Source organism: Hippoglossus stenolepis, chromosome 9, assembly GCF_022539355.2.
Source record: "Hippoglossus stenolepis isolate QCI-W04-F060 chromosome 9, HSTE1.2, whole genome shotgun sequence".
Classification (NCBI taxonomy): domain Eukaryota; kingdom Metazoa; phylum Chordata; class Actinopteri; order Pleuronectiformes; family Pleuronectidae; genus Hippoglossus; species Hippoglossus stenolepis.
Window position 1 is genome coordinate 23846953 of NC_061491.1, and position 16059 is coordinate 23863011.

Below are 16059 nucleotides of genomic sequence, written 5' to 3' on the forward strand. Positions count from 1 at the left end.
TACTCAAATGTGTCATCATCTGGAACAGTCTTGTTATTGTTAATCTAATTCCTTTCTCTGTCTCCCCTTTTGAATTTTTACTGTTGTATATTGTGGATTTTGCCTCAGCGTGTATGTTTTTATTTATTTATTATTTTATATAGAGATATATGTAAGTTTGTTGTCCGCTTGTCTGTTCTCTTTTTCAAAATCAACCTGCCTGGGACTACAGGTGAAAAATAGTCTAAGAGACTAACTGATACATTTATATGAACCATTGTGTTTATGTTAATTAATGTACACTGTCCCTTTTAAATAAATAAAAGTAAAAGAAAAAGTAATGTTATTATCAAGCTACAATGGCTGGTGAAACCTTTGATAAACTTAATTAATTACACCCGCACAGGGGCAGGGGCGTTTCAAGGGACTTCGGGGGCTCCTGAAAAGGGGGCAGTTAGTTTGATGTAGGGCCCAATTTAAACTAAACTGCCCCCCCCCAAATTTTTTTAATTAAAAAATTAAATAAACAAAGTACATACACGTAAATGAAAGTAGTAAAATGACGATGCTTTTTACAGATAGCTTCTGGTATGGGGCCTGGAGGTTTTCGGACCGTGGTGTCTTTACAGTCTCCTGTATATAGCCGATCATAGAATTTAGTTCTCAAAAAATGATTGCTGCTCTTGGATGGAAGTAATGACCTGGTCTGGGGGCCCGCCTCTTAGCCTGCGGCTATATAATTTTACTCCATATGATTTGAGTCTACATAAATTGATCAATCATACATTTTTCATACATTTACAATCAGTGTGTGTGTGTGTGTGTGTGTGTGTGTGTGTGTGTGTGTAAAAAATAACTTAAAAAAACGCATTGACAGATTTCCACCCAATTTGGTAGGAATGTTATTTGGAAGGTTATCTCCAGATTATACATTTTTGGAGTATTATCGGTCCAAGTCGACAAAAATATGGTCTGTAAAACCCTTTCCAAAATATACCTGCAAATACTAGGGCTTGGGATAGAATCTAAAGGTTATATTGATTAGAAAATAAGATTATATACATGATAGTTCATTCAGAGTCAAGTATTAAACATCATGAAATGGAATTTAAATATAACAGAAAGCTTTGAAACCCTTATTTTTGTATATATGTATTCATTATATATCACTTGCATTTATTTAATCTTTAATCAGGTGAACCAAGTAATCTACACACTTAATTTAAACTCTCAGTGCATCCACAATCAAAGCAGCAGACAACAGATTGGTCTCATTGCTGATGAGAATCGCGTTGCTGATTCTCTGTGCTTCCCGAAAGAGTATCTGCTGCTATGTTTGTTTGTCTTGTTTGTTATTTTCCCTCAGCTTTGGTTAAAGCCTCCAGACTTCAGACAACATGTGCATTTCAATTATTGTTGAACAGTGGTTTTAAACTCCTGACACTCTCCCAGGGAATAAAGAAGAAGCTGTAGCTCACCGTGCCATCCTGCTGTTCTTGGCTTGTTGTGAGGAGAGGGAAGTTTTGAATAATTAACCTTCAAGTCATTGAAAAAAGAAGGAATATGTTTTATTTCCTGGCTGTGTGTCTGGTCTTGAATACTATTCCTCTTCACATTAATGGTGCGGTTGGTTTGTTAGTTTAAACCAAAACACGTGACACTGGAAGCACTGGAACTGCAGCAATGTGTTGATAATGAGTATATTTCTTACAAGATCATGAATAGTAATCACATTTTGAATGTAATTTTTGCATTTAATTTAATTCTAAAAGTACCAAGATAGAGTCAGATTTAAAGTCGTAAAACAAATAATTGATTGATTTTCATAGGTCACTGATTTAATAATTAATTATGGGGTGTAGTATAAAATGCCACTACTGTCTATTTCCATAAATAAAGCAGTGCATAAAAGCAGGAAAAGGGGAGAAATAAAAAGTGAAAAGGGGATGCTTATAATTTATAACCAGAAAGTGGAAAAAAGAAGGTGTCTGAGACACAGAACCCATAAAAGTGGATTTATTTGGGGAGACCCTGCTGTTGTAAGAATATGATTTATGAGCCGTGTCTACATTCATTCTCTAAATATTTGGACACATTTGAATATTTTATATCAATCTAGCCATTAGGTGTCAGTAGAGAAACCTTGGGAAAGACAAACCTGAGCCCGGCTCCAACGCAGCCATGTCTCAAACACCCTGTTCTGTGTGTGCAGTTTGTACACCCCCGCAGTTCAGCAGCTGACATTGTCACCTCCCTCACTGAAGTTTTGATATAGCCAGCATTTGTCTACAGGCGTCTCTGGAGAGAGCAGCACAGAGCTCCCGCCTCTTTCACTCTGCTCTGCATTCAAAGGAAATTGCAGAGGCGAATACATGATGGGATTTGTTCCAAATGCATCATAAATATTTTATTCCTCCGCGGTAAAGTCTTTCTTTCCCAATCCAGAGTCTGTGAGATCATTATCGTCTTTCACAAATTTCTCACTTTACCTGAGCAAACCTTTTGATCTGACAATTTGAAAGAAAAGGTCATGATCTTGGGGAAACCCAATTAAAACGACCTCAACGATTCTCACTCAAATCCGATATCCACAAAGCAAAGCCTTGAACCTGTGACGCAACACGGGAGCAAAGTCTGGGTTTGCAGAATGAATGGAGATAAATGGTAAGACTGGGAGATGTGATTCAAGTTCAGAGCTGATTATAGCTCTTAAGAGCTCCTCATGTGGGTCATCAACACCCCACAACCGATCCCAGTTTAATAACAAAGGTCTATAAGTGAAAGCGTTCTCACAGACTGCGATAAATGAGCCGGCTGTGTTCCTGCTCCAAGGGCACGCTCCTGTGTGAGAAATCACTGGCCTTCAGCTGCCCTCCATACTGGAAAAGGATGACACGGTGTCAGAGACGAGGGCAGGGAGCGCCGCCGTTCACCCCGACCAGGCAGACAACCATCTGCTGCAAAAATCCTTCATGAGATGGTTCGACTCTCCCCAGGCTCAGTCTGAGAGCTGTCACACTGCTCCCCCCCGGCAGTGCTAACGCTCATCCACAACAATACACACACATTTAAAAACACACAATGCACACACACACACACACACACAGTCTCTGGTAACTGCTCAGTACATCTGATTGTGAAATCTACTATTTCTGTTTATAGTAATTTGGTTTAATTATTGGCCAAAGTATTTTCTCGTAATGCATCTATTTTCATAATGTACATTTAAACCAACAGCAGCCGTTTTTTAAATGAACACTAATGACTTTATTGACTAACACTGTTTTCCTATTATTTCATGTCAGAGTAGCTGCTGTGAAAAAGGTCTATTCATGACTTTTTGTCTAAAGCTGCACAATATGTCAAAGATTTCCATTTACTTGTTCATTTATTTCCTTTGTCTCAATCAACTTGTAATGATGCATGTACTAAATAGCAGACAGTTGTGTGCTTTGTGTTTCTTCTTTCAAGTCAATAGATAATGGAATGATGAGTTTTAATTTTCCACAGTGTTATTTAATAGCCAAGAAGGAAAACAAAGCCGCAATGCAGAGAAAAATACATTTTCAACACATATTCTTTATATAAAGGTAAGAACAGTTCTTACCTCACAAATCACACACATTGGAGTTGGCTGCGTGTTTTCAATCACAAACTCAAAATTTTCCTTGTCGACAATGGCAAAATATATAATACACACAATATAGGCAAACAAGGACATCGTCCATCCATCCATTCTCTATTCTGCTTATCCCTTTGGAAAGTGGACATAATGTGAGTCTGAATAATAAATGTGTCAAAACTGATGGTGATCCAGCCGTTAACATACCATTGTTATTCCCCAATATCTCATTTACTCTTATGTATCAATATCCAAACAAATAATTCCCAACAAATAACAAAAATTCTATTTGTGATTGTCTGCGATTATCCCTCGTTCCTTATGAATAATCCTTCGCTCAAATCTCTTCCTGCTGTGTGAATACAAATACAGCCCTCCTGGAGATGGCTCTTCAGATCCACATCAGCCATTGTGAGCTCGCCTATTTTCCTCCACCACACACGCACACTCACGCACGTAGGTGTGTTTGTGGGTCGCCTCCTTCCTCCGCTGCAGCTTCCTCCAGAGTTTGCGGTTCAGACAGAGGTTCTCCCTTTGAGTGGAAATTCAAATTCTCAGCTACATGAAACAGCTCTGACAGCAGACGCATGAAGCACAATGAACAGGAACAAAAAAAAAAAACTTTTTCAAAGGAGAAACATGAAATATTTTCTCAACAGTGTTTCACTGAGTCTGACTTGTTTTTACTCAAGGTGAATCACTCGCATAAAACGCTTCCCTACTTAACAGCAGAGTGGCGTGAAGTCATGAAGTACACTAGTATATTAAAGTACCAATTTCCACTGCATCCATATAAGAGCAGATGCAGAGAGATCAGGTGCGCCAGTCTGCGTACGACCAAAAACGTATGAATAAATCATTCACTATACGATTAAAATTGTGGTCACATTTTTTTGTGTGCACCCTTCCTTCAAAGCATGAGTGTGGGTCACATTCCAGGCAGATGGTAGGGGGTCCAGATTATGCTGCTTCGACTGCCAACTCTGCTTTGCCACATAATGTCAGAGAAACCAAGGGAAGGCTTTAGCAAAGCTGCCTTTTTCCAACCCTCTGTACTGCCAGGGGAGAAGGTAAAAAGCAGAAAGAGAATGAGAAAAAAAACAAAAACAAGATGCTCAGCTTCTTTTTCCCCTGCTTAGAAAGAAATGAGAATGAGTCGATGTGCTGGACAATAAAATGTACTTCACATCACGTGGCATCAGGGGAACAGTTATTGGCTTCCGCCCACAGCCAGGGGTGATGACAGATGAACTGGTGGTGGTTAGTTTGAGGAAGAGAGACAGAGACGGAGGGCGAAAGAAGGATTAGGTACGATCCCGGTTCCTTATCATTCTGTTCAGTGTGCTGGCTCAGCAGCAGTAAGCAAATTGAAACTAACAGGATCTGCTGTAGCTTCTCCCTCTTCACAGTAATATGTGAGCCAAGCCGGGCCTGACTGTCATTAGAGGATTACACTTTATGTCCTCGGCAACTGCCAGAAAGAATCCCGGTGTACTTAAAGGAAACAACCTTTCCCCGAAACAAAAAAATCTCATTTAGCTTTTGTTAACGCGAGTGTCGCTCCCCTGAAACCAGAAGTCAAGAATCTCTCTTGAGATATTAGGACAATGGTTTTGTTTTTAACTTCAGCAGAGGTTTATAACAGCGCTGCAGATTGGAACCTGGAAGCACAATCATCTCCCAGGATGTTCTACCTATTCTAACTTGCATCATGAGTACTCAGTCAAATTATTGATCTGTCCATTTACACAACCGGTAGCTGGTCGATTATAGTGACTGTTAATTAATTAATTTATTTATACATTTAATTCATTCATCGACCAAACAAAACAATTTAAATGCAAACACAAAATCTCAAAGCGTGAAAGAAAAGGAGCAGAAAGAAGAAGAATCTTATATAATCTGTCCGTCTTTCAAAAGACATTAATTAACAAAGCAAATAACTAAATATAAAATGTGAGTAATAATAATGTGAATGAGGAGTATTTGCTTCACTTTCAGCTGTTTACAGACGTGATCTCCGGAGAATGTTTGCATGTTTGGGTCCGAACTTTTCCCGAAGTTTCCCTTTCACACGTGAACAATGCAGCGGGAGGTTCTCTGCTCACAAAAACACCGAAATCTCCAGAGCGTCGATTGCGTATTTCTGTTTACAGCACACCGACATCAGCTCTTATCACCAAAATCTTGTTCTGGCTGGAGAAACTGAAGAGAAAGTCCGCAGGCTCTCACTCGGACATTCGTGTTCTCACATTCTTCCTCTGGAGAATGTCTGGAGATTATCTGGAGTTCAGTGCAGGTCTGAAAGCAGCTTCGTTCTACTGAATATCCTGTCACGTTGGACATATCATTTAGACCAAATATAGATCCAACAACGGAAATTAGGCTGCTATTACACAGTAGTGAAAGGAAGTGAGGCTCATTGTTAAATCCACAATACACGTTTATTCACCTCAATAGCAGGATAATCCCCTTGAGATGAAACAGCTCATTAGAAGCATAAAAACATCAGCACGACTTTCTCTGAATCATTCCCAAATTGTACTGTAATGGAAATCCTCAGCGACACACACACACACACACACACACACACACACACACACACACACACACACACACACACACACACACACACACACACACGTAAACTGTGTTAATCTCACAGGTTCTCATTTCTTCATACAAATTGAATAGCAAGATCCAGGAAGCTCATCAATTCTTATAAGCCGAATATTAAATTTTCTACCTTATACGAGCAGCAAAAACAAATACAAAGCTGTTTGTATAGAAGTCAGTATAGAATCAACCAGATTTCATGCACTTTTTAAAGGGGTTGTAATCAGTATTCCTTTATCGGCTGATAACAATGAATCAAACAACAGTGTGGTAACAGTATGAAAGTACTCTCACAACTCTTCACAGCCACAGCAGGCAACTGCTGTCCGGGAAAAAGCTGTAGAAACTCAGCGTCTACCTCCTGCCCGGCACCAGAAATGGAAGACGTGAAAAAATGAAAATAGTGGAGCATTTATCAGCCGAAGAGACAGATGTGTCTTTCAGAAAGTGGTGGAGACCAAAATGAGAGTTTAAAAAGTGTGATTAATGGTCTTGTATTCAGAGCGATAGACATTTTTGGTTCTTATTTCCACAACACAAACTTAACTGTGTCTTTACTATTGCAACCATATTGACGAAGGTCCTCCAACGTTCGGAAAATATTTATTTAAACCCAAACTGATCTTTTCCTGAAAAAATAACCAAGTACTTTTTGTGCCTAAACCAAACTGTGGAGACATTTTCCCTTCCTGAATTGATTTTTGTGTTTATTGATTAAGTCTGTTCTCTTTCATTTAATCTTCTCTTACTCAGGGAAAGTCTGTGCACAGCTCACACTCACATGTTATTCACCATAAACAGTTCACTGACTCTTTCTTGAAAAGCTGTGAAGACACTGATAAGGAAAATAGTCACAACAAACAGCCTGTGTCATTTTCATGGAGGTTAGTTAAATCGTCCATGTTAAACACAGTCTCAGGGAATTCTTCAGGTATATAGGCCACTGGGTTTTGCAAGATAAACACAGTAAAATGGAGGAAAAATGGTTTTACTATTAAAAGCAGACAAAGAGTAATAACCCGCAGTCAACTGCAGTGCTTCACCGCTCTTTTTAATAATTTGGGGAAAAATAAACTGCTGTTTTTTCAATCTCCTAAAACCAAGGCCACACTACTGTAAGTCTCTATGTTGGCATAAAGTCACATCCTGTTCATAAGTTCATAAGTAGAGTCAGTGGTAGAAAGGCACTATAAAGGCATTTCAAGTACAATTTTTAGATATTTGAATTGAGTATTTATTTACTGTTACTTTAAATCTCTGCTCCACAATGAATCAGAGGCAAATGTGTCCTCTTTACTTCACAACTTTTACATTATATATTTAATTATCAGTTATTTTGCAGATTTCGATCAGCAATACAAACTGTAATCAACAAAAAGTTGATTGATTATTCAAGGTAAAGATTAGATATGACTTGATAAGACTTTATTAAGCCACAGGGGGAATTACACAGGCTACCCAGCACCATATGAAGTAATTAAAATTAGCTCAACCTCTATGAACTGAAGTGATGTACACATTAATGGAACAATAATTATAATATAAAAATACACTTTATTCTGATATGAGCTGTTCTGCGCAATCTCTACTTTAAGTAAATAGTGGTGTTAATACTTTACTAGTTTTACAATACTGTAGTAACTAGTAGTAAATTTCTTCCAACATGAACTACAGTAGAAAAGCTGGAATAGGATAAAATACATAACAATAAAATTAGCTAAAGCTGGATTGTAATACAGTGATTAATATTAACAGTCTTTTAAAAGATTCCGCAAACCTCAGGAGCACAGAGATGTTTAATATTTAATATTGTTGCATGTGTAATATTTTTCACCTTTTATCATTTTATAATGCCCTCTTTCTTTTTTTGCAGTAGGATTATAGTTCGATTGTTGAGTCATTTTCGTGAACTGTTCAAAAAACATTGTACTTTCAAATAGTTTTTGTCTGAAAATGTAGATTCTGTGAATAGATGGTTCGTGATAATCTTCCTGGGCACAATCATCCGCACACAAAAGAGCGGGGAGATATTGTTGAACATATAATGAGACATTCACAATTCACCAGCACCTGCTGTAGAAATTCAAGTAATGGAGAGGGAACACGAAGCAAAAGCCAGTGAACCAGATACCACATGAATAAAGCAGTAGGGAGATGGATGGAGCAGCGGGCGCGGGTCCCCCTCTCCTCTCATTTCCTTTGGAGCGGGTCGGGAGGCATCCTTGGCTTTAATCAGGCTCACCTAAGCGCTGCCATGCCACCATGATGGATGGCCTGGAGAAATACCTGTAATGGCAAGCTCTCTGCAATGCTTTGTGTTTGGCAAAGCAGGTGCTCGCTCTCTCAAAGTATGATAGTGAACCGAGGAACAGGCAAACTCAGACGTGCACCTCTGCACTTTCTTCAACATTTTCACCCCGTTAATTATTGCATTACCCCACTGAGCCTTATCTGCATCTGGGGGGGAGATAACCCTGGTGTGTTGATGTGCGGACACAGCTGAGCAGTGCAGCCTCTCAGGGCAGCTCTTACATTGTGCGTGTTGCACCACAGAGCAGCAGGAGCGTGAGTCATGGCTTTTTGCCTCTGGACAGACATCATGTAGGGCTGATAGAAAGATGTCTTTGCACTCCGTCCTTAACGATACATTTTGTTCTCTGAGAAGTGCCAAAGGCTCAGTTTAATCTATTCACACACTCTTTGTCATGCTGTTGCCTTCGAGGGCTGAACTGCTGCTGCACACAGAGCAGGTCTTGTAATTATTATAAATAATGTATGATTAATATGGCTGATTAAACAGTCTGGGAATCCTCTCCCTTTGGGCAACACTACTTCTAGCAGAATAACAAAGATTACCTCAGAGCTTTCCGCTCTTGTCACACCATTGTCTGATAAGGAGATAGACAGCCGCTGCAGATCAAACAAACACCTTCATGCAGTATGTTCAGTTTTAGCCTGAATGTCCTGTGGTTTACGGCTGGCTGGTATCACACGGTGTGTAGTTTGCTGCTTCTTCACTGAAATATGTGCTTTGAAATGGATGGTAATGTGCACAGCATTTATTTTTGTCCAAAGAGACTTTCACTTTTCCCACAATTACCGGCCCTATCTACTGCAAGTTACATTAATGGGCCCCCCCGCTGGTCTTTGGGCTCAGGCACGGAACATGGAATAGGGTGAGGACCTTTACTGCATGTTATTCATCTTTATGTATCCCTATTTCCTGTCATCACGTACATTATCAGGTGTAAAATGCTCCCAAAACAATCGGAAGCAAATCAAAACTGATTACAGGTATATACAACAAACTTGCAACAGCAGAGGGAATTATGTCTTATATCAATGAAAACATATTCAAGAAGTAGAAGCAAACAAATCTGCTCTTGCAAAACAAACTGTGCTTGGAGCAACTAAAGCCTGATTTACATTCATGGTAATGTTCAGGCACTCAAAGCAATTCGTAAAGGTTAAGGAAAGATCATGCTCGTGCTTGGATATATTGAAAAAGTCAAGGTGATTGAATTTGTTATTATAATTATTGCTTTTGTTTTCTACAAGCCTTTAACTCTGCTCAGGAGTCAGACTGCAGACACATTCTATGACTATTCAAAGTGAACAGCCTCATGTGATATGTGCACGGGTAGAAGAGCACAGAAAACGATGATTCAGATAAAACCCACACAGCCACAGATAATATATTTGAGAAAATAAAATGATCTAACAAAACTAGAAGGGCCACTTTATGTTGTATATACATTCATTGTACATGTGCATATTATTTTCATAAAGATCTGCACTATTTCTTGAGAAAATGTTGAAAAACACAATGTTAAAGAAAGTGGGAAAGAATTCCACCCCTAATACGGATCGATACCATGGCTTATCTCTCTACCCATACTGCATCCTTCCACCAAGTTTCATGGTAATCCATCCAGTAGTGTTTGTGTAATCCTGCTAACTAAGGAAACAAACACAGATGAAAACATAAATCAACTTCCTTGGCAGAGGTAGATTTTGGCGAATGCATCATTTTGTAACCGAAGTGTCGGGAGCTTTCATCCACTCTGCATATACTCACTGCCATTTTGTGCCAGTCGTGTTTCAGGAACAGTACTAGAAACCCTTTTTATTCAGCCTGTGTTAAAATCACCTGTTGAGGAAATTTCATTTAGCCGCTGCACCCAAGGTCCCCTGACTCCAATCCTTGACTCACCCCTTCCCCTCTACTTTGGCCTTCTCCTGGAGCCAGTAACACATCATCATTACTTGCTGAGAAAGTTGGCCTCCATCTCTCATTTTGAGTTATTTTGTTCTCTTTGTATAGGGTTCGTGGACTGCCCTGCTCTGAGGACCATTCAACACAAAGTATGAAAAATTACATCTCCTGTCTGTTCTTCCTGATGGAGACAACACTAAAACTTTTCAGCAATAAATTCTCTCTAAATGTCGAGTTTCCCCGGACTTTAGACAAGGTCGTAATCTTTGCCCGAGAACAGGCCCCTGATGTATGAAGAGGAAATGCATTACAAACTCAACTGCTTTTGAGGAGGAAGGTTTGTCCCAGCACTTTTGGATAATATACCTAATGGAACTGGTAGCACAAGCAGTCGAGCGAGAGTAGGAATGGCGTATTTCTAATTTAACTGCCAACATCTTTGACAGACACTGACCTTTGGTGGACAGAGGTCCTTAGGCACTATTACAGGGTTTTGGGTGGAAATAGAAGTCATTTAGCCTCGTGCCTGGCACAGGTACTCGCAGCTTCCAATAAAGCAGAAGGTTACAGGCTGCCCATTTAAATCTGCAAGAGAGCACTCACAGAACACTTGCTAAGTGCTGTGTGTTACCTTGTTGGGACTCCAGAAAACTCAAACTGATCCGACAGGCCGGAATGGGAAACCAGCAGTTTGATTCACTGTAAGACGGATGTGAATAAGCTCAGACACGAACTCGTTTGTTATGCAGTATTGAAATAACCAAGCTGGTGAGGTTAACTGAGCGCTGAGCAAATGCAGGACAGGTTTATCATCAAAAGGTGACAAACTAAAGTATAAATGCCGACAAGCATAAGGTTGCAAAAAGCTCTGCCCCACTGTGGTGTTGTTACGTTGGCCTGAACATCTGACACAGCGGGCTTAAAGAAAAACAAGTCTTTTCCAAACAGTACACAGCATTTAGTTCTTCTAACTTCACAGGAATACAAGGTTTTCCATCAAAGTTTAAAGTTGACAACAAGATTTTCAGCACATATGCTCACAAGCATATGACTCATGGTATTTGTTCACTGTTGAGATGAACAATCGAGAACAGTTTGAGAGCAAAGAGATGCTGTGTTGCAACTCCGCTGTGTGCCTCTTGATGGGGAGTTGGCTGCTCTCAGAACACAGCTCACTGAGTATCTGCATGTTGTCTATAAAAGCAGGCGTAGGAGGCGTTCTGGGATTCATCAGGATCTTAAGACAGAGGGAGTGAGTGAATAAATAAATGCTCAAATCCTGCAGACATGTTGGCATTTCGCAACAATACAAAAATGACAAGTGAAAAGACAGAGGAAATGAGGAATGACTGCGATGATATTTAGCTAATACCAGTGGCGTGTATTCCAACGTGCACTGGCTGAGACTCCATCAGGGCTGCGAGTCACACACACACTCTTGTTTCCAATATGAATGACCCGCATGTGTTTGGACAACATCCAACAGATATCCACACACATGTGGCAAAAATATGCAAATAACACCTGAGCCACCGCGTCGCCGATTTACATTCACTCAAAATATTGAGCCACAACCGTGATTTATTTTAACAACACGTTCGGTAGTTAGAAAAGAAAAGTGTTCAAATTAAAACAAAAATGTAAATTGTCCCTAATGAAGGACAACAACAAGGTTAATGGCCCGGCCTGCTTTATGGAGGGAGGATGATTACTTTTCGTGGTAATTTACTGGTTATAGGAATAGAAAAGCCTATAAATACTGCAGCCTTGTAGAGTGACAATGTGATTATGGCTTTGGCAAGTCGAGATAAGGAAATCGTGTTGCTCTAAATAAAAAGCTTGCTTGAGATTCACTTTCCTTGACCTAGAAAGTTCAGTCTCTCCCACTCATCCGCACACTTATTTCCCCTCGGGACGGTTTAAAAAGTCAGTTAGTCTCCGAGGCAGCGGGTCCGACGCTGTCCGCCAGTAACCCGACTCTTTACAGCCCCCACAGCACCAGACTTTCACAGACTGGGGGGCGGCTCATTCCGACTGTGAGGTGATTATTGTGTTTGAGACAGAATTTGCGGTCTAAAAGAAGAGAATTAGAGCACACATTCATGTCTCCCTGAGGATAAGCTGTAATTACATTGGTGATTTCCTCACCAGAAATCTTAACAGCCCCACTCGGTCCTGAGGAGCTAAACTCTGAGTCTAATTGGGTTGGGCTTCATTTTACGGCTAAAGAAGGAGAGATTAACCTTGGGTGTCAATATCTCCAATACCTGGGTGGATCTGGACGGACCTGGGAGTACGTATTTCGCAGTATCAGCTCAGCTCAAGCGGGACATCGCTATTTCTTCAAGAGGGAATAATGGTGTGTTTTGAGAGGGAGAACGAGAACAGTGAAGTTCATGCCAACCTTAGCTTTGTTCTATTTTACCTGAAAGTTTTATTCAGCACCACAAGCATGACACAACTTTTGTTTTGTCCAAATATTCCCAATAGCCTCAGTTGCAGTTTGAGCAAACGTGCTAAACAACAATGACCTAGCATTCTGCTCAAAGTACTGCTGTGCAAGTTCAACAGTGCTGCCAGCACGTAGCTACAGACACTTAGTACGTGTTAATACAGTGAGGATTTCAGTCACGTCCATCAGTCGTCCATGTCGTGACTAACGGAGCAGAGACATGTTGCTCAGGTGTGGGTTCGCTAACGATTTATTGAAAAGAACGAACAGAACTAAATCACTTCCTTGTTCATTCCTCACCTCAGTCGAGCTCTCACCCATTCTGCTCACTGGAGGAATGGGGTGTGTTCAGGTCTGGGACGGTGTTTCATTGATCATGTCGGGAAATCACAAGTAGTGGGAAAGAGATGAATGTATGAAGAGAGTGATGGATGGTGGAACACACAAAAAAAATTGTAGCAGAGCAAAATACAAACAAGGTGTTTTCAGACACACAGCGGTTTCAGGTGTGTTTTTGTTTACAGCACATCGATACCATGATGTGGACCCTCATCGCCAGAAGCTCTCGGATCTTGTTGTCTTTCCAAGTTGACATCTTCGTCGGCGTGTTCCACCTCTATTTAATCCTGAGATATTTCTATTCGTCCAGTTTTCTGTCCATCGCATGTTAGAAATGTCATAAACACGCCTGATCTCTGGCTGTGAATTTTCCTGCTGTATTCTCATATTTTACTCGGGGGGGCTGGCAGGAAAAAGTTCTGGAAAATGTCCTTGGCAACTTGGACATTTGCGTTCTCACATACAGTCAGGACTTCAGTGCATGTCTGGATGTAAACAACGTTAGTTCATGTTGAGTCAAACTCAGCCCCAATCCAGTGCATCAGCCGACAGCAGCAGATCTCTGTACCAGCCCACATCAGATGATGACTCAGCAGTTCCTCTTCTCATCCAGGGCGCTGTATTTAAGCTGTTATAACCTTCCTCCCTGACTCTGCAAGCCGCTCTGCAACCCGCCTCCAGCCCAGCACCTGCTTTTCATGCTGTATGTGACTCAATCAATCAGCTAAAGACCCTGCTGCTACAAATATTACTTACTGCACCTTTGTAATGATTGAAAATAACATTGATTTCCAACTGAAGTGTTCCTGACTGAACTGTGAAAAGCTTTGAAAGAAGTAGATTATAGCAATAAATATGAATGACAACTAAACCTGCAGGGTATTGGCATGGCAACTCATATATGATATATGTGTTGCCATGTCAATATTCTGCTGAAACAGGTATATTACAGAACACAACATGAATAGTAGAGGATGAGATTGAATATAAAGTAATTGTTTATAGCTTTAACTATCAGCGCTGCTTGATCACGTAGCCTCTACTAAAATATATGTGATGTTATGTTGGGAAGCTCTGTAGCTCTCGGGTGATCGTCAGCGGCTCGTAAGAAAGTTCAAGAGTAAAGTCAAACTGTGAAACAGGTGATTCATCTCAGATATTCACCAAAGGAACTTAAAATATCAGGATTTGGTTTGTCTGACAAATTCAGCCTGTACGGTTCTTGAAGCTGTAGATGAAAAGGAATATACACTGCTCCGCCGTGTTTCAGTCAGGGAGTGGGACTACACCTTCAAAGTGAAACTATCCAATATGAATACAGCTAATATTTCTTTTAAGACTCAACTGTCACATGACACAAAAACTATTTTCTTGGCATTTTTATGGACCGAGTGGACGCTGGACTCATTTTGATAATCTTCCATTTTATTGTGATTATATGTCTTTTGTGATTTATTGTTGAGTATTGTGATTATTTCTGTTTTGAGATTTGTTGTGTATAGTGATTTCTTGTTGTGTATTGTGCCGTTGTGATTTGCAGTTCAGGTCCAACGTATACTTACCTTTGTGAAGTGAAAATCCTCATACATAAATGTAGGTGTGATGTGAATATGACACATTTTTTAAAAAAGCTGCTCAGGCTTTGACGTTACTGATCATTTTTTCAAATCGCAGCCATCTCATTCATTCTTATTCTGGGATTTGTCCGTTATCTCTCTCCGCTCGCTCTGTGCCGGGTCGGAGGGGGCAGCGGAGGCTGAGCTCGGTGTACGTGCTGACAACGTGCGGTTATTACATGAAAGAGGCTGACCATGGCTGAGGTTTTACAATCAAGCCGGTGCCTTAGGCGAGAAACACATTAAAAAATCTGCCCAAACAGCAAAGTGGATTCATTCACTCAGCAAAAATTGATCCCTAATGAGCTGAATGATGACTTCCACCCCTTTTTATGTGGATGTGCTTGAGTGTTTTCTTTCCATTATATTGTAATTTAACATGTAAATATGCAAGGCAATTATTATCGCTAGATTTACATTACTTATGATATTAATGTGGTAACGTATCACATCACCGGCAGCTTACAGCCAATGTACTTATCATATTATTCATTTACTTGATGTTTTTATATATCCTATGAATTTGTTTGGTATAAAAACAAGGCAAATAATAATGAATATTATTAATTAATCTGTCCATTTTTATTCAATTAATTGATCTGTGTGGAGTGGCCAAGAAGATGCAGGCAAAGTGCTGGGTTTGAATCCCGGGTCGGCCTTTGTGTGTAGTTTGCATGTTCAGTGTGGTGTTTCTCTGGATACTCTGTCTTCCTCCCTCAGCCTAAAGACATGCAGATTGTACTTAGGTTGATTGGAGACTCTAAATTGGTTGGTTGATACGCTGGCAACCTGTCCAGGCTGCACCCTGCCTCTCCTCCAATGTCAGCTGGGATTAGCTCCATTCCCCCCGCAACCCTCAAAGGATAAGTGGTATAGATACCGATTGGATGGATTAATCTTTCCGTCGGGTTTATAAAATGTCAGCAAATAAATGAAAAATGCCCGACAGAAGATGCGAGGGCCACAATGATGTCTTCAAACATTTGATGTGCTTTACTTGTATCACTATAAAGAGATGACAACAGCAGAACTCATACGAGACACATACGAGAAACAGATGCACGGGCAGGATAAAAAGCGTTTAATGAAGCAAACACAAAAACTACTTGAACCCCCAATTAAGTTCAACAACCTCTTCTCAGTGAGAAGTGGTGCAACAAATCCAAAAGCCGAGACAGCGTGAGAATAAAGGCTGTTTTCAAACTTTGCATTTCTGTCC